General features: G+C 33.4%; 1 long non-coding RNA gene across 1 annotated transcript; it reads left to right on the plus strand.

Moving 5' to 3' along the window:
• The first annotated feature begins 15,468 nt into the window (after positions 1–15,468).
• LOC130245288 (uncharacterized) lies at positions 15,469–16,040 on the plus strand. Its single transcript, XR_008839324.1, has 3 exons — positions 15,469–15,557; positions 15,649–15,836; positions 15,982–16,040. It is a non-coding gene; the product is annotated as an uncharacterized LOC130245288 (long non-coding RNA).
• The last annotated feature ends 3,798 nt before the right edge of the window (positions 16,041–19,838 follow it).

The following is a 19,838-nucleotide window of genomic DNA, read 5'->3' on the forward strand; positions in this document are numbered from 1 at the left end:
TGCTAGTAACATGCTAATTCATGCAGGAATCATGCTAGTAACATGCTAATTCATGCTAGAATCATGCTAATAACATGCTAATTCATGCTAGAATCATGCTAATAACATGCTAATTCATGCTAGAATCATGCTAGTAACATGCTAATTCATGCTAGAAACATGCTAGTAACATGCTAATTCATGCTAGAATCATGCTAGTAACATGCTAATTCATGCTAGAATCATGCTAATAACATGCTAATTCATGCTAGAAACATGCTAATTCATGCTAGAATCATGCTAACATGCTAAATCCTGCTAGAAACATGCTAGTAACATGCTAATTCATGCTAGAAACATGCTAGTAACATGCTAATTCATGCTAGAATCATGCTAGTAACATGCTAATTCATGCTAGAAACATGCTAGTAACATGCTAACTCATGCTAGAAATATGCTAGTAACATGCTAATTCATGCTAGAATCATGCTAATTCATGCTAGAAACATGCTAGTAACATGCTAATTCATGCTAGAAACATGTTAGTAACATGCTAATTCATGCTAGAATCATGCTAGTTACATGCTAATTTATGTTAGAATCATGCTAGTTACTTGCTAATTCATGCTAGTAACATGCTAATTCAGACTCGGCTTTTCAAGCCACCATAAAGTTTGTCCTCAAACTTTAATATCTAGTCTAGTTATTCTTCTTCTTCTTCTTCTTCTGAGACTAATTTCTAAGTGTATCTCCTCCTAGGCCTTTCAAGCTACATACTTCAAACTTTCGTCAAACCTTCAAACTGGTCTGACTCGGGTTGCTATATCTTTTCTAACTGATCCGACCTTGGGTTTTCCGAAAAACGACCCAGAAAAATCCCAAAAGTCCCATTGACTTAACATTGGGTCAAACTTTGTGAGCTCATAACTCTGCATCAGACTGTCCTACAGTTTTCTAACTGGACTCATTTAACTCAGTCTAGCCAGCAGCCAATAACTGATGACTTTTTAACTTACTAGCCACTCCCTAGCAACCAGTTACAGCACCCTAGCAACTGTCCCATAGACTTCCATTGTAAAAGACTCCCATTTACTTAACATTGGATCAACCTTTGTGAGCTCATAACTCTGCATCAGACTGTCCTACAGACTAGAGTCTGGCCTCATTCAACTCAGTCTAGCCAGCAGCCAATCACTGATTACCTTTAAACTTACTAGCCACTCCCTAGCAACCAATTTCAGCACCCTAGCAACTGTCCCAGAGACTGTGACTAGCTATTCTAACACACGCTAACAGTTTAAACTTCCTACTGACATGCTAATCTTGCTAGAAAGGTGCTAGCAACACGATAGTGACATGCTAGTCATGCTAATAACATGCTAATTCATGCTAGAATCATGCTAACAACATGCTAATTCATGCTAGAAACAAGCTGATTCATGCTAGAATCATGTTAGTAACATGCTAGTTACATGCTAATTAATGCTAGAATCATGCTAGTTACATGCTAATCCATGTTAGAAACATGCTAATTCATGCTAGAATCATGCTAACAACATGCTAATTCATGCTAGAAACATGCTAATTCATGCTAGAAACATGCTAGTAACATGCTACAATCATGCTAGTAACATGCTAATTCATGCTAGAAACATGCTAGTAACATGCTAATTCATGGTAGAATCATGCTAGTAACATGCTAATTCATGCTAGAATCATGCTAATAACATGCTAATTCATGCTAGAATCATGCTAGTAACATGCTAATTCATGCTAGAAACATGCTAGTAACATGCTAATTCATGCTAGAATCATGCTAGTAACATGCTAATTCATGCTAGAATCATGCTAATAACATGCTAATTCATGCTAGAAACATGCTAATTCATGCTAGAATCATGCTAATAACATGCTAATTCATGCTAGAAACATGCTAGTAACATGCTAATTAATGATAGAAACATGCTAGTAACATGCTAATTCATGCTAGAATCATGCTAGTAACATGCTAATTCATGCTAGAAACATGCTAGTAACATGCTAATTCATGCTAGAATCATGCTAGTAACATGCTAATTCATGCTAGAATCATGCTAATAACATGCTAATTCATGCTAGAAACATGCTAGTAACATGCTAATTCATGCTAGAATCATGCTAGTTACATGCTAATCCATGCTAGAATCATGCTAGTAACATGCTAATTCATACTAGAATCATGCTAGTAACATGCTAATTCATACTAGAATCATGCTAGTAACATGCTAATCCATGCTAGAATCATGCTAATAACATGCTAATTCATGCTAGAATCATGCTAGTAACATGCTAATTCATGCTAGAATCATGCTAGTAAAATGCTAATTCATGCTAGAATCATGCTAGTAACATGCTAATTCATGCTAGAATCATGCTAGTAACATGCTAATTCATGCTAGAAACATGCTAGTAACATGCTAATCCATGCTAGAATCATGCTAGTAACATGCTACTTCATGCTAGAATCATGCTAGTAAAATGCTAATTCATGCTAGAATCATGCTAGTAACATGCTAATTCATGCTAGAATCATGCTAGTAACATGCTAATTCATGCTAGAAACATGCTAGTAACATGCTAATTCATGCTAGAATCATGCTAGTAACATGCTAATTCATGCTAGAATCATGCTAATAACATGCTAATTCATGCTAGTTACATGCTAATTCATGCTAGAATCATGCTAGTAACATGCTAATTCATGCTAGAATCATGCTAGTAACATGCTAATTCATGCTAGAATCATGCTAGTAACATGCTAATTCATGCTAGAATCATGCTAGTAACATGACAATTCATGCTAGAATCATGCTAGTAACATGCTAATTCATGCTAGAAACATGCTAATTCATGCTAGAATCATGCTAGTAACATGCTAATTCATGCTAGAAACATGCTAGTAACATGCTAATTCATGCTAGAATCATGCTAATTCATGCTAGAAACATGCTAGTAACATGCTAATTCATGCTAGAATCATGCTAGTTACATGCTAATTTATGTTAGAATCATGCTAGTTACTTGCTAATTCATGCTAGTAACATGCTAATTCAGACTCGGCTTTTCAAGCCACCATAAAGTTTGTCCTCAAACTTTAATATCTAGTTTGAATCTGGAATACATAAACTATTTCATAACGAAACCTACAAACTACGAGTCTCAAGAAACAACAGCGACATAATTTTTTTTATTTTATTTCTTCTTTACAAGAATTTGGATGGTCAACATATCAGGACTACTTTAAAGTTCTTCCTTGAACCTGTTTTCTGAATCCCAGGATTTAAAACATCCTTTTACAGCACCGCTCGGCCGCTCGACGCTGATCGCTTGATTTCAGTGTCTGCGCATTCACGGTCGCGTGCATGAGCGATAGGCACGTTCCCGAGTGAAATTTTTACTGAACAGCGCCCTCTGGTCACAGTTTTCGACGGGTCACAGATTTCGGCACAACACCGGTATTTTTTTTTTTTTTTTTTTTTTTGCAAAAAAAAAAAAAAAAACAGTTGACAAGTTTGTTCCAATATTTGTTTACAATAATACAGAATATGAATTACATTGTCAATGAAAAAGATACAAGAGAGAGAGAGAGAAAGAAGAAAAAAATAAAAAATAAAGAACATGATATAAACTTGAGGGTCAGACATTTAAGAGTCAATAACAGTACATAAATTAAAGTCATTACAAAATGAAATAGCTCTGGTTGCTTTCTTATTTTTAGATAATGAAATTAAATGAATATAATGACTAAATTCTTGCAAAAAAAAAACAGGAAAATATGGTTTGGTATTAGTAAATTTGCATTTGTGGATATGGAATTTACAAAGAAAAAAAATTTAAATTTATAACAAAACAAGCATTTCTTTTAGTAGAGGCAGAACCAAAAATGATTTCTTTAAAAGTAACAGAAACATCTTGTTGTATATTATCATTAATAAATGAGCCAATACGTTTCCAAAATTGAACAGCATAATTACACTCCCAAAATAAATTCAAAACAGTTTCAGTATGAAATTGACAAAATGAACATTTTACATATTAGAATGAAACTTTCAAAAATAGTTTTATAGGATAAAATTTGTTGATCAATTTAAAAGACACTTCTTTGACTTTGTTGGTGAGGAAATATTTTTGTTGCAAAGACCATATTTTTTCCCTTATCAGATCTCTATATATAATATTCCAATAAGAGGTTACAGGGACAATGTAACAACTTTTTCAATAAACAGAGATCTAATTTTGTAATTTCTATCTTTTTTGTTAGAAAAACAAATTTTACCTATAAACGTTTCTGTCGGCTCAGAAAGGTACGCTTTTTTAGGAGGGAGATGATTGTTATTTTTAAAGAGCATAGTAATTCCTGATGATATAGCTCCCATAACAATGGCAAATTTTTTTGGACTTACTGGTATATTATATGCAGAAATAAATTCAAAGTAATTCATTAAAAAACCTCTGTTATTAAATAACTGATTAACTAAAAGCAAACCGTTGTTAAACTATTCACAAAAAAAAAATATTATTTTTATATAAAATATTTTGGTTATTCCAAATAGAAAATGTGTGAGGAGTAAAGTTGTGTTTATAAATTAAAGTCCAAGCCAGAAGTACTTGTTGATGAAAATTTGAAAGTTTAACAGGAATTTTGGTTATATTATAATTACACATTAATAAAAACTTAATGCCTCCAACAAAAGAAAATATCCGTTTTGGAAAAATATTCTTTTATAAAAATATATCTTTATTTAGATATTGGTTAAGCCAATTAATTTTTAAAGTATAATTTGAAGAACAGAAATCAATACAGTTAAGACCACCTTTATTATATGAATTTATTATAACAGTCTTTTTCATATAGTGGCATTTATTTTTCCAGACAAAGTCTGTTGAAGTTTTATCAATTAGTTTACATGTAGGCTTATCTACATACAGAGATTGAGCTGCATAAGAAAGACAAGACAGGCCCTCCGCTTTGGTGAGCAAAATTCTTCCTTTAATAGGCAGATCTCTTTGAAGCCAACTATTCAGTTTTCTTTTAGTTTTTGCAATGATTGGATTAAAGTTATCATCACATCTATTTTTACCGTTAGTTATATTTATGCAAAGGTAAGATACTGAGTTTTTAACAGCTACTCCACAAATTGAGGAAACACAACAATTTTTTTATGGGAAGTAATTCACATTTATTTAAATTAAGATTTAAACCAGACGCATTGGAAAATGTTTGCAGAGTATTTAAAGCAGCCGCCACTTGAGATGAATCTTTTAAAAACAATGTTGTGTCATCTGCTAGTTGACTTATAATCAAATCTGTACTTCCAATAGTAATTCCTTTTAAATTACTCCTTTTAATATGTAAATAAAGAAACTGCACTGCAACTAGAAACAAATAAGGTGATACTGGGCATCCCTGCCTTACTCCACGATGTAAAAAAAAACCTTGGGGAAGTACCACTGCTTAACTTAATAGAACTATTTGCATTTTTATATAACATTTTAACCATTTTACAAAAAGTAACACCAAACCCAATTTCTTTAAGAGCTTGAAATAAAAAACCATGCTCTAAAGTGTCAAAGGCTTTATAATAGTCCAAAAAAAATATTAAACTGTCACCATCAATCATATCAGAATAGTCTAGGATATCTAAAATGAATCTTATGTTATTAGATATATGTCTATTTGGCATAAAGCCTGACTGAGTTTCATCAATAATAGAAGGTAAAATTACTTTTAATCTTTTAGCTAAAACTATGGCAATTATTTTGTAGTCATTGTTTAACAAAGTTATTGGACGCCAATTATCTAAAAAGTTTTGATCTTTATTTGGTTTGGGGATAAGCGTAATCAAACCTTGGCATAAAGTAGGTGAGAGAAAGGAATTATTTGTACTTTCCTTATAAACACTTAATAAGAAGGGAGCAATATTTTTACTAAACATATGGTAAAATTCTGAAATAAAACCATCAGTGCCTGAAGATTTATTCAGTTTTAATGATTTAATTGCTTCTTCAACTTCTGTTAATGTAATTGGAGCCTCACAAAAAGCCTGATCAGCATTCTTCAATTTTTTATGCAAAATAATGATTCGAAAAAATCTAAAGCATTTTGTTTATTAAATTTAGAGGTGTACAAGTCACTATTAAACTTGGCACAAAAATTAGCAATAGTCTTCTGTTCTTCACATATCGATTGATTAATCATACGTTTTTCAATTAGATTTTCTTGCTGTTGTTGCTTTTCCAATCTAAAAAAATAAGAAGAATTTTGCTCACCTTCTTCCAGCCATCTTTTCTGTGATCTAATAAATGCTCCCTCTGCTTTTTTTCTGATAAATTTCATCTAATTTATTTTGATAACGGGTAAATTCAACCTTTTCACTATCAGACAAAACGGTTTTAGATAGAAAATGAGAAATTTTGCACATTATAATACTTTCATTTTCTTTTCTTTTTTTCGCTAATTTACTGCTAAACGTTCTTAAAAACTTTCCGATTTCATATTTTGCTAACTCCCAATTCTTTCCAAAAACATTTTCCTCGTTTGCTTTTTTCCAGTACTTGCAAATTATAAATTCAATTTTTTCATTTACTTCTTTATGGTTAAGCAAAGAACAATTAATTTTCCAGTAAGAATTGATTCTACATAAGTTAGCAGTATCTGAAAAAGGAATAGATATCGAGATGCATTTGTGATCAGAAAAGGGTGATGGAATAATGTCTGAATTAGCATTATTTAAGTCTCTTGAGATAAGCCACAAATCAATACGGGATTGTCTGGAAAGAGAGTTATTTCCCCATGTGAAACATTTTTGAGAAGGATGAGTGTCTCTCCAATTATCAACTAACGAGAATCGTTCTATGAAAGTTTTTAAATAAAGATTTGAGTTTTTTTTTTCATATACAAAAATATAGCTTTTCTTTTTAGAGTATTTCTTAACCCTCGTGTATTAAAAGAAACTATAGAAAGAGACATAACAAAGAAGATATAACCTAACTAGATTATCAGGTCTCAAAGAAGGATTTGCAAAGCTACATTAAGAACGATGAGAACTGCAAACTCTATATAAACTATATAAATGTAGTGTAAACCAATGAACATAAATTTACACCAAAGAACACAGATTTTCTTAATATAAACAAACAGCATTTTGTTTTGTAATTCAAATTCAATTACTAAAGTATAGGAGCTACTAAATTGAACAGTTTTACTATAGCCCATAAAATGTCTATAGATTATAATCAGTAACCAAATTTTTCCAGGTGTGTTAATACAAGAGTAAAAAAATATAAATATAAAATTGTGAAGTCAAAATTCCAAATTGAGGCCTTTGATGTAAATGTCCCTTTTGCTATTGGCTTAACTAGGTAAAATTAAGAAATTAGCTAAATAAAAAATTGAATCAGTTTTAATTATCCTGAAAAGGCCATCAATTTCACAAACAAGTATTTTTATTTATTTTTTTATAGCAACTTATTAACATCACACACCTTCCGATGTAAAGTCTTAACCTGGAGGAAATATTTCGTTTCCCTCTACGAAAGCCCTACTTCCAATAAAGTAGGCTCGTTTATTATCTTTTCTTGCTTTCTCCACTGCTGGCCATAGTTTGTTTCTTCTTTCTTTATCTGCAAGGGACAAGTCTTCTGATATTTTGATGTTATTTTCGCGCAAAAAGGCAGAGTCCTTTGCTGCACGCCAAACAGCATCGCGATAGAAACGGGAAGCAAATTGCAGAATGATTCCTCTGTTCTTGTTTGGTTGCTTGCGACCTAATCGGTGCACAGTGTCGACGGCGCCTTGTCCTCAGGTAAGAGATGCTGACAAACATCTATAACCCTTTCACGAACATCCTCTCTTTCATTTTCCGGAGTGCCGTGGAGCCTCAGATTCCATCTCCGCGAGTAACTTTCTAACTGTGAGATCCTTCGGTCATGTCCCATGTACGTTTTCTCTACTTTACTCAGTGTGGATTCCATCACTCCATACTTGTTTTTCAGATGGTTAACCTCAGCACTCACAAATTCGATAGCTTCTTTCACACTTGTAATTTGCTTTGTATTTTCATTAATTACCTCCTTAATGGAGGTGATCGCTCTTGTGTTTTCTCCGATCACATTTTCTAAAGCATCAGAACGGGTGTTTATTAACTGAGAAAGAGCTCCGAGTTGAGAGAATGGCAACCTCCGAACTTTCAATTTTCCGTTGTTTTGTAGCAGGTGATTTGCATGGAGTTTCTGGAAGTGCTGGGAATTCTTCCTCACACATCATAAATTCGTCAAAGTCCACACTTATTTTTGAATAATTGTGTAATTTTTCCGTTTCATAACTACACGAGGCTCCCATCGTTTCACTCACGTTACTGCTAACATTAGCAGAGTTAGCTGTCCCCAGAGATACATTTTTGTTCTTCCTTTTCTCCGATTTACCCATCTTATCACGGACACAAAGTAGTCCTGTAGTATTTATATAATATTGTCTCGTTACACAGAGTAAATTAGCTTTCAACTAATAACACTACTAGCCGCTTACAATGTTTGAGTTTACGGAGCACATCGATTTACTTGTTGTTAGAGTGCCATCTTGAAACGCCCCCCGACACAACACCGGTATCTGCACTATCGGTCTTTGTCAGGTGACGTCACCCTCGTAAACACCAAATTGCATTATGGGACATAGCCGCCATTTGTGTTGTATCCGAGTTAACGTGAGCTGTTGTATGGGTTTAGCGTCGGTAAATACAGTGTTACGTTCTTGTTGTGTTAAGGGCTGTAAGTTTATAGCAAATCACGCGATCGAAAAGGTAAACAAATTATCATGACGACAGATATATTAAATTTCCCACTCAGAAGAAAGGATATTGACAGACTGTAGCGGTGCATCGGGTGCCCTGGCCTGCTGCATTGAGACGCAAAATATATCTTTTGCTGGCATATCTCTGTTTATGCTCTAGACATTTTCACAAAGGTAAGGACATAAGAATATTTAAGTAACTTTACAATTGTCATTGCTTTAGCTTCAAATACTTATTTTAATTCAATGTAACACTTTAGTTTTGGGGGTAGAACTGCATTTAAATCTTAACAAATCAACTTTGTGCATTTGGATTTAAGATTGTGAAGTAATTGATTGTTAAAATGTGGTAAAATACTTTTGAAATCTTAGTTACAACTTACATTTGCTGATTTACTCACCCCCTTTCAAAAAGTACATTTTCGACTTCTTTTCTAAAACAAATAAAGGTTTTTGTTGAAAACATTACATGAAATATTTAAACCTTCAGACTGTAGCTTCATAAAACTGCAGTTTATCAAAATAAATATATTGGATGACAAAGGGATGAGTACATTATCAGTAAATGTTCTTTCTGGGAGTTAATGTTTTAAAAGTTCAAAATTTAATTCACGTTTGCTCATATTTCCATAAGCATGTAGCATTATAGTACATTTGTTTTTACTTATTCTTTCATTGTGTAATTTTTTGCAGTATATCCATTTCTAACTTTGTCATTGCCAGCCAACCTGCATATGAGATGATGGAAACTGACCCAGACTGAGCACCATCTCTACATCTGGGCCACACAGATACTACACAGACAGACATTGCACACTCTGCAATACAAACTAAGAGAAGGAAATAAAACCAACACTGCAGTCAGCTGAAGATGTGGACGAACAACATGCAGAGAAGGAGACACGTGAGGTTGAAGATGGTGAGACACAGATGAGGAGACACACAACACTAAGAAGGTAGCCGAGACAAACTGAGTGTAAATTCTGTATGGACAGATGTGTAGAAGTAATCCGCCTGTTGGAGGAGATCAGACAGCTGCTGTGTGAACTTGAATACAGGATGTCTGATGGATTTTGTGACAAGAATGATGCTCAAGTATACCAAACAGTAAAAAACACACAAAATCTTAATAACAAACACTGACCCATCAACATGATACTCCCTTGTGAAGGTGAAGATGTCACATTACAGCATAGGATTGTAACTGTCTGTTGTGCTCAACAAACCAATGTCCAACTGTAGTGTAGAAGAGCTGTAGTAGTCAATAAGAGTTAAAGCCCAGGTCTATAAATGTATTATGTGCTTAATTGATACATTCTTTGCAAATTTCTTCCTATTTTTGGAGCTTTGTTTCTTTCACTGTGTGTATGAGTGTGTTTAGCTGATGTTTCATCCTGTCTCATGTAAACAATATGATGCATTACTCCAGAAATGTATTTTCCCTCAGTGCCTGAATAAAAACATCATTTGTTTAAATGTAAATAAATGGAGGATGACTTAAAATTTGTTGTTAACTCATTTATTGTTCTTCACAATGACAAAACTGGTACATCAAAACACAAGGTAAGCAGTTATTACTTGAACTGAATAACCCTTTAATGAACTGAAATTAGTGCTTTTGCTCAAAGTTAAACATTAGATCAATCAGTCTTTTGAACTGAATAGATATTTCACCCACAAATCTAATGTGCCTTACTATTTATATGCCATCAAGTGGTTCTAAACCTCTATGGGGTTATTTTTTCTCTTAACACTAATAAAGATATGATGAAGGCTGAAAATCTGTAAGCATTGACTCCATAGTAGGAAAACCAACAAATACAATGGAAGTCAATGGTTAGGTTTTCAGCTTTCATCATAATATCTGTATTTGTGTTCAACATATCTTAATATTTGTGTGTATTCATTTTATTTAATGTTTTTTTGTTGTTTTCTGTGCACTCAGTGTATTTGACTACATAAAATCATAATAGTATTTACATGTTTTGTTCTGTTGCTTTCATTACATTTATTGTTCATATTTGTAAAATACTTTGGATACAAACATCTTTCCAATAGTTTGTTAATGTAAATATTAGATGTAACTAATGAAATAAAACGAAAAACCGCAATAAATATATAAAATACTTACTGTGGTTTAATGGTGTTTAAACTGAAACAACTTATATTAAGACATTGATGATATACAGTATGACATGTCAGCAATGGGTAGGCGGCAGCAATTAGTTTTTAAACCAATTACGTTTTCAATTAGTTTAAACGGATCTATATCCTGAATGTAAGACAGTTTATCAAAATGACGATTCCTGGCATCTTTGTTTAGTTTATTGCGGTCCCGTGTACTCTCTATTTTCTCGTACTTCTAAAGCTTGACCTTTTTTTGGGCATGGATCTCTCTTGCGTTATTATGCGTCTCTCAAGTTGTCTCGGGAAGCGTTACCACCTAAATGGCGCGGGTGTGACGTCACACAACAAACGCACGAGACTGACAAAGACCGATATAACAAAGCTCGCTGATGTAAATCTGAGCACTTACATTTAAAAACACGCAATAATATACGGTTGAAAAACTGTGTGATGGTTTCATATACTCTAGCCTGAGTTAGACTAATATGAGCACAAAAAGTATTCTCTTATAACAGGGCTGTTGGTATTTGTTATCTTAGGGGTAGAAATATCACTTGTAAAATATGAACTATAACTATAAACAACACATACATTTTTAGAAAGGTTTTTATTTTTAATTAGCAAATTAACAGAACCCAAAATATAGCCTACACACCATAGATAACAATTTACCATGTGGAAAAAATCGTGTGTTTAAAAGATAAATACAGCAAGTTTTCTAAATATCAACAGGTTATTTACACATCCCAACCCTGCAATTCATCAATTTGTACAAAAAACCTTGCAGTATTAATGCATCAGCTGCTGCAACATTGCAATTTTTATTATTCTTAGCTTGTATTGTATTGTTCGCTTGTATTGTTTATTATTATTTTTATTCCGTTTTCATTTGGTTTATATGATGCCTTCATTATATCGGGGAAAGTGGAATTTACATTCATTTTAATGTTTAGTAGGAGTTTTCAAATAAAAAGCCAACAGTAAATTATGTATATAAATAATATAACATTTACAGCTCTATTTGTTTTTATAAAAATTCGGTTTCTAGAACATTAATATTTTATAACATCAAACTCAGTAGATTAACTCAATAACATGCCGAAACTCAAAATGCAGAGACGTCCTGTAAATCAAGTTCAAATAACCTCACAGGAGATCAACGTGGAGATCGGCTAACATTAGTTTTGTCTTCCTAATTATTATTTCAGACCCATAAAGAGAATTGCTGCTATAGTGTCATTTATTGTGCAGTTTTATTGTTTTTATATATTTATATTTATATAATTTTATAAATTCTTGATTGTTGTGCACTACAAAACTTTTTATAATAAAAATAACTTTATTATTATTTGTTCAATATGTGTGCAATCAATACAGGTTTACTTCATTTATTTTGTCCTTTATTTGAATATTTGCAATATATATGCATTTTATTCAAAGGTTAAACTCAATGCCTGCACTTTGCGTTTACATGGTAGCCTGCGTTTGCTGTTATATCAACACAAATGGTTATAACAACGTTAACAAATGCGAGGCTTTATATAATGAAGATTCAATCGCGCCAGCTCTGGGCTGCAGCGCACATACTCGCGGGCCAATTCCGGCTCGGATGCAGCAGCGTCGGCTCGCTAATGGCCGCCGCATCGAGAAGGGTGATCCTGCACAACTGGAGTGGCTGCACTTTCAGGACCGTACTTTTAGGATCTCATCTTTAGGACCATAGTTTTTTGTGACATCGTCACCTGCCGGATTAGATCATAGATGCTCTAATAAGATGGACGACATGGATGGCAAGAATAATGTGAGTACCGATTTTCTATTAGGTTTTATTTTAAACTGTAAAAGTAGGTGTTAATTTAGTACTGTTACTGTTTTATACTGTGCAAAGTTTATGCAAAAATGCCCGATTAGCCCGCACGATTTACCCCAGTTCCAAGGGTCTCGGCCAAAAATTGTGGAAAGTTATGTTACGATATGTGACTATTTTTTAGCCTTGACCATATAGAGTCTTATTATCATGTATTATGTCTACACATGTTAATATCTATGTTTATTGTGTAGGCATGTTAATGTCTATCTACCTGGCCAATATGAAGTGATGGCCAATATAATTGAAAACAAACTATAGGAATATTTTCATTGAGGTTATCTCAAACTGTTGGGTAACACTTTATAAAAACTGCATACTATAAATTATTAAGCATTAATAAACATTAACTTATTACTTTATTATTTGTTTAGCATTAAATCTACATTAATAGACACAGTTAAGCAGTTTATAAATACAGTTACAAATGCTGGCTGTATTCTTGAATTAATAGCACCTTTATGATGTGCTTGCTTGTTTTTTTGTATTTGTTAATTATTTGTTTCATTTCATTATTTTTGTTTCATTACAAAATTAAGTATTATTTGAGCAAATGAAGACAGTGATTAAAACAAAACAATAAAAAATAAAACTTTACAAAATCAAATAAAAAACAAATCTTTGCAATCTAAAGATAAAATTACTGTACAGTTTAAACCACAGCATAACATTAAAAATGTTTTATCATATTGCGAAATAATGATATTTTGATTTTATCAAATTTAATTTTTAAAATGTAGAGTAATTTTATTCTTACTTAAAAATAGCAAATATTTATTTTTCATTTGATACTGAGCCTTGTCATTTATAAGAGATCTACAAATCATAAATATTCCACACTTTAGATTAGGTCACAAAACTAGGAAGTTGAGCTAATACCAGATTTATTAATTTACAGAGTGACTATTACTCTATGCCTGAAAAATAAGATGTATACATGTTCATTAATCACTTAAGCACCAATTACTCTTAAATAACTGGTATGTAAATTATGCAATACTTCATTATTGAAAAAAGAATTGCATTATAAATAAAGAATACAGCATCTGTAGCTGTATTTAAACTACTTACTAATGTCTGTTAATGTAGATTTAATGCTTAGCAAGTGATGAACTAACTATTTGTTAATTCTTAAGAAATTATTCATAGTATGCAGCTATTTAATTATCAAATACACTAACTATTAGGCTCTCTCTTTTTCAAGATGCATATAACGATCCAACAAGGGAGATCCCTGCCTGAATTGAAGAGATGCTGTATGATACAGTACACATGCTGTATGATACAGTACACAGGCTGTACTGATATATTTTGACTACGTTCCTATAGGCTGTACTGGTGTATTTTGCTTATGTTCTTATAGGCTGTACTGGTATATTTTGACTACGTTCCTATAGGCTGTACTGGTGTATTTTGCTTATGTTCTTATAGGCTGTACTGGTATATTTTGCCTACGTTCCTATTGGCTGTACTGATATTCTCAGCCTGCGTTCTTATCCTTTTCTTTTCTTTTTTTGTAGAAATCTTGCACAACAAATTGATCCTGGAAACTGGACTGAGAAGACTGGGCATGATGTTGCTGTAACTAAACAAATGGCTATTTCAAACAAATATAACTACAAGAGATAGACAGTGGCTTTCATCTGTATCTTTTTTTGTTACTTTTAGGGCTTGCCACGTCAGAGCTGTGGTAATGAATGTGGGGTTTTTATGCTTATGGTGAGGTCTAAGGTTTTTAACTAAGTATAAACAAGCCTTTGTCAACACTGTGAATAAAAGCTTTTCCATCTTTTCTATTGCAGTATACCATTTGCTCTGTAACCGGTGTGGCAATTGAATTCCAGGAGGTAAGTTTGTTTAAAGCAGCGGTGTTTAAACGGTCCTGGAGGTCCGGTGTCCTGCAGATTTTAGCTCCAACTTGCCTCAACACACCTGTAAAGATGTTTCTAGAAAGCCTAGCAAGAGCTTGATTAGCTAGCCCAGACGTGTTTGATTGTGGTTGGAACTAAAATTTGCATGACACTGGCCCTCCAGGACTAAGTTTGGACACCCCTGATGTAGAGAAAATGTTAGAAAAAAATTCTCACTTTAAATGTTTGTTTGTATACTCTTCATCTTGAAGAAAATGGACACATAATGAATTAAAGGTTTTCCCCATCACTTTGACGCATCTTTCAGATGGACATGCCTTTAATTCGAAAGTGGTGGTGTCTTCTTCTGATGGAACGCTTCAAAATAGAAGGGTATGGCACCTCTGTAACACTTTTGAAAAATTTCATGTGCTGTTTTCCATTTTATATATATATATATATATATATATATATATATATATATATATATATATATATATATATATATATATATATATATATATATATATACATACATTGGATGTTATCATATGTGTTTGCTGGATAATGTATAATAAAGTATAATGACTGTCATCGTCATCTTAAGATAAATAGGAAATATTTGCAATAGTTGTTTCATGCTATATGCAGCTGTAAGGTAATGTAGTGTAGGGAAAAGCTGTGCAGTATTTTAGATTAATCTTGTTATTTTTAATCAGCGGTTTGCCTTCTGGACCAATGAGGCCAGAAACTTGCTCCAAGGAAAACTTCAGCCAGTGTACAGGGTGCCAAAAAAGTGTGCTATCTCTGAGAAAATCCCACTTCACATTCAGGCTGTTCCACAACAGAGGAAAAAAGAATTGTCGACTTTATTGTAAAGTTAAAGGGGTCTGAGGAGCATTTGGTGGTACTTCACCGATCTTCACATTTATCCATCTTTGTCTTTAGTGTAATACGTTTCTCTAAATATTTGTTTTTGTACCATTGTTTTCCCATAGGGTGTACTCAACGGGAAGCCCTCTAAGTGGTTGCGTAAGCAAGCATCTTTCCAGGTGCCTGTCTACATAGACAGTGAGGAAGAGCAAGATATCCCTTTGCTTATCTTAAAGACGTACTGCACAGGACACCAACAAAACTGAGGTTTACAGATGAAGTGCAGCTTATCTGTGATGTTCTTTTTCCAGAGGTATGCCAGACCAAATAATGCACTTACAAAATCTACTGTATATAAATTGCATGCGGGGTGTTACTCATTTATCGACCCATGTATAATGATATTTGCTGTTCAGTGGTGGCATATTAGTTCATTTAAATGAATCATTTTTTCATAGGCCATCATACATGCTCTGGGGGTCTTGAGGGGTTTGTCTTTAGATGATGCTGAGCAGGTTTACCGTTCTGGCACAAAATATCATTACATGTCAGAATATAATTTATTTTGACACAATGCTCAGAGAAACTTTTTGTTACTGATATTTACGTTTACCCATCAGTGCTTGTTCTCTATTTCAGTGAAGTAGAATAATTTAATCGAAAAATTGACAAACAATCGAGGAAGGAAGGGAGACCATTCAATAGGTGGGTATTGCTCTTATATACCTAAAAATTTGCAGTTGGCAGTTGGGTGTCCTTTTTGGTTCTCCTAACAGTGCATAAGTTTAAATCAGAAATATATATTACAGTTAAACATGGTAAAATAAATTTTTTATTACTTACAATAAATATTAATTTAAATTTAATTGCATAACAAATGGTTCAACTTTTGAATTCATATACATAATTTTAATATATATATATATATATATATATATATATATATATATATATATATATATATATATATATATATATATATATAGATACTCTCTCCCTCTCTCATTCACAGGAGCTAAAGGAATGCTGCTTTTTGTGCTGTTGTGGCTGTTGTGTGTGGATGTCTAAATAAATGTACATTCTTGAATAAATCCTCTGTCATGTCTCTCTACATCCTTTACAACCTGGTTTTAAATTAGTTACTGCATATGCTGATTACATTTGATTTCAATGTATTTGTCCTGATACTGAGCTAATTAGTTTAACCTAAGGGGATTCATCCATATACAGTATTTTTCAAGAAATGCAAGTCTTTTAAGGCACTCATTTTTTTCATTTGTGTAAAGTTAAGAAACATTTTTAATTTCTTTTTTATCTGTAAATTAATTTGTTTTAATTTAAAATTGTTACTCACAACAGGTGTTTTACACTTTAACTTCTGGTACGTTTTACATCAAAAAGCACAATTTGAAAAAAAAAAAAAGTTCCTGAAAGTCTCCGCTATATCATCCAATCAGGTAGGTGGCGCTGGGAATCCAGTCCTGCAACTGAAGTTTTCGCTATATAATCAAATTCGGTATGTGGCGTTGTTAAATATGGTTAAAATATGGTCCTAGAAATGCAGTTCACCGTGCCATCCAATCCAGTAGGTGGCGCTGCCGAAAAGAAATGCGGTCCTAGAAATGCAGTTTTATAATGTCATCCAATCCAGTAGGTGGCGATGTCACAAAAAAACAGGGTCCCAAAGATGCGGTCCTAAAAATGCGGTCCTGAAAGTGCAGCCACTCCAGTTGTGCAGGATCATACTATTGGGCCGCATCTGACCCGATTTACTCGGGCCGGAATCGGGCAGTCCTGTAAATCAAGTTCAAATAACCTCACAGGAGATCAACGTGGAGATTGGCTAACATTAGTTTTGTCTTCCTAATTATTATTTCAGACCCATAGAGAATTGCTGCTATAGTGTCACTTATTGTGCAGTTTTATAGTTTTTATATATTTATATAATTTTATAAATTCTTGATTGTTGTGCACTACAAAACTTTTTATAATAAAAATAATTTTATTATTATTTGTTCAATATGTGTGCAATCAATACAGGTTTACTTCATTTATTTTGTCCTTTATTTGAATATTTGCAATATATATGCATTTTATTCAAAGGTTAAACTCAATGCCTGCACTTTGCGTTTACATGGTAGCCTGCGTTTGCTGTTATATCAACACAAATGGTTATAACAACGTTAACAAATGTGAGGCTTTATATAATGAAGATTCAATCGCGCCTGCTCTGGGCTGCAGCGCACATACTCGCGGGCCAATTCCGGCTCGGATGCAGCAGCGTCGGCTTGCTTATGGCCGCCGCATCTGGCCCAATTTACTCGGGCCGGAATCGGGCAGTGAGTCCATAGGCATCCGACCAGAGTAGGACCAGCAAACGGAGTCGTGCTGAGGGGTAAGTCTCTGGGAGGCGAGAATCTAACCGGAACTGGCTCTAGTGTTTTTTGCTATCTGGGTGGTTAGGCGTGTATCAGCAAACTAATAAAGCCCGAAAAAAGCCCTGACCTTACCGAATAAACAATGTTTCACCAGCTCCTGTATGTCAGAAACTATAGTTTACCGATGAACTCATTTTATCATGGTAAAATAACACAGAAATCGAATAATAACACTTCAGTCTCCTGCCAAAGCTCATACGGTCTGCTTTGAGAAACTATCAATCACAGCTGTCAATCACCATGACACGCCCAGCATTAAATTACTGCTAAAATACAGTTTACAAAAATAAAGATCTGCACCTATATCAACACGGTAACCGCTGCCTTAATTGACCAAAACCATCTTAAGGGACATTTTATTGCAAGTTTAATTATTTTTTTTTATTTGGGCTCAAGACTCCATTAACACGGAGGAGGCGGACTTTTTCACTGGAACTGCAGCCTGTCCCCAGGGGGCGATCTATTAGCCTTCACTCAAAAGCACGAATCAGAATCAGGATATAAACCTCAACCATGGTTGCTAAAAAAAAGCTGCTTAATTCATTCATGCTGCAATGCATGCTTGGTGCCAGCATAGTACAAACATGCATTGCAGCATGAATACAATATGCAGCTTAAAGTTTATACAATCTCTTTCTTTTCCCTTTATTTTATGTTGTTTTGGGGGAGCTAATATTTCAGTAGAGTGTTTTGTTTTGGGTTGATTTTTATTTTTTGTTTGTCACCATTATTGATATTTAAAGACTAATTGTTGGTGTCTGTGTGTTTTTATGTGATGCTGTTACTCAAATATTCTCATTGAAAATGGTGTATTTAGACCTGCTAAACATTCATTGGCTGATGTAGGTCTAGTAGTAAATGTACATTGACATATGGTATTCATATCTCATTTATAACTAACAAGGCGTTCAATAAGTTCACTAGCAAGGGAGGGTGGTTTTAATATCAAAGTTAATCTTATCAGACTTGTTATTGTTTTTGACTTTTGGCATTTCATGCTATAGAAATAGTGTGATTAACAATTAATTATACCAGCCAAAACTGGTGTCGGAACAAATAGTTGAAGAGCCCAACTAAAGCTGTCCTTTATCATGGTGACTTCAAATGAACAACAGAAATTTCATTAACCGCTTTTGTTCATGTGACAGAAATAAAGTCAATAATCAGTAATAAGTGAAGCTCCTGATGTTTGTGTTGTTGAATGATCTCTGCTGAGATCTTGAGAAATAAAATTTTTATTGTGTAATTTGTTTTATTTTTATTAATTATTATTTTATTTAGAGTTTTATTTTCAGTTGATTTCATCTTCGGTTTTGGCTGTTTATTTGTTTTTCTTTCCTTTAGTGATTCTGCTTGTTAACAGTTGTTCATCAATAATTCTCAATCCTCCTTTAATTAGACACTTAATTATCAACCCACCCAAGAGTGTTCAACCCTCTGTAGTGAGGACACTAGTGAGGATTTTGCTCTGGGATTTGAGGGGTTACATGTGTTTGACAAAAAATACAGAGTTGTGCAATGTATTTTTAACAGAAATATTCTCTAAACTGAATTTACGAATGTAAAAATGTTAAAGATAGTTGATTACTGGCAACCACAGCTGCCAGTATTTTTCAGTAAATTTAACAGATTTTTTTAACGGTTGCTACAACATTATACATTAACATTATTATAACATTTCATTATATTGTTTTATTTCACTTCCCAGAACATTCTTTCACAAGAAGGTAAATCTAAAACATTCTAATCCCGTTTAATGGTAACATTGTTTAAATATTCTACTCTAACATTTTTCATTTTGTTCTAGTTCCCAGAAAGCCTTCTATAAAATCAGGACAATATTCTCTAAATATTCTACATGTTTGTTAATAACATTG

This window comes from Danio aesculapii, chromosome 1 (assembly GCF_903798145.1).
Source record: "Danio aesculapii chromosome 1, fDanAes4.1, whole genome shotgun sequence".
Lineage (NCBI taxonomy): Eukaryota > Metazoa > Chordata > Actinopteri > Cypriniformes > Danionidae > Danio > Danio aesculapii.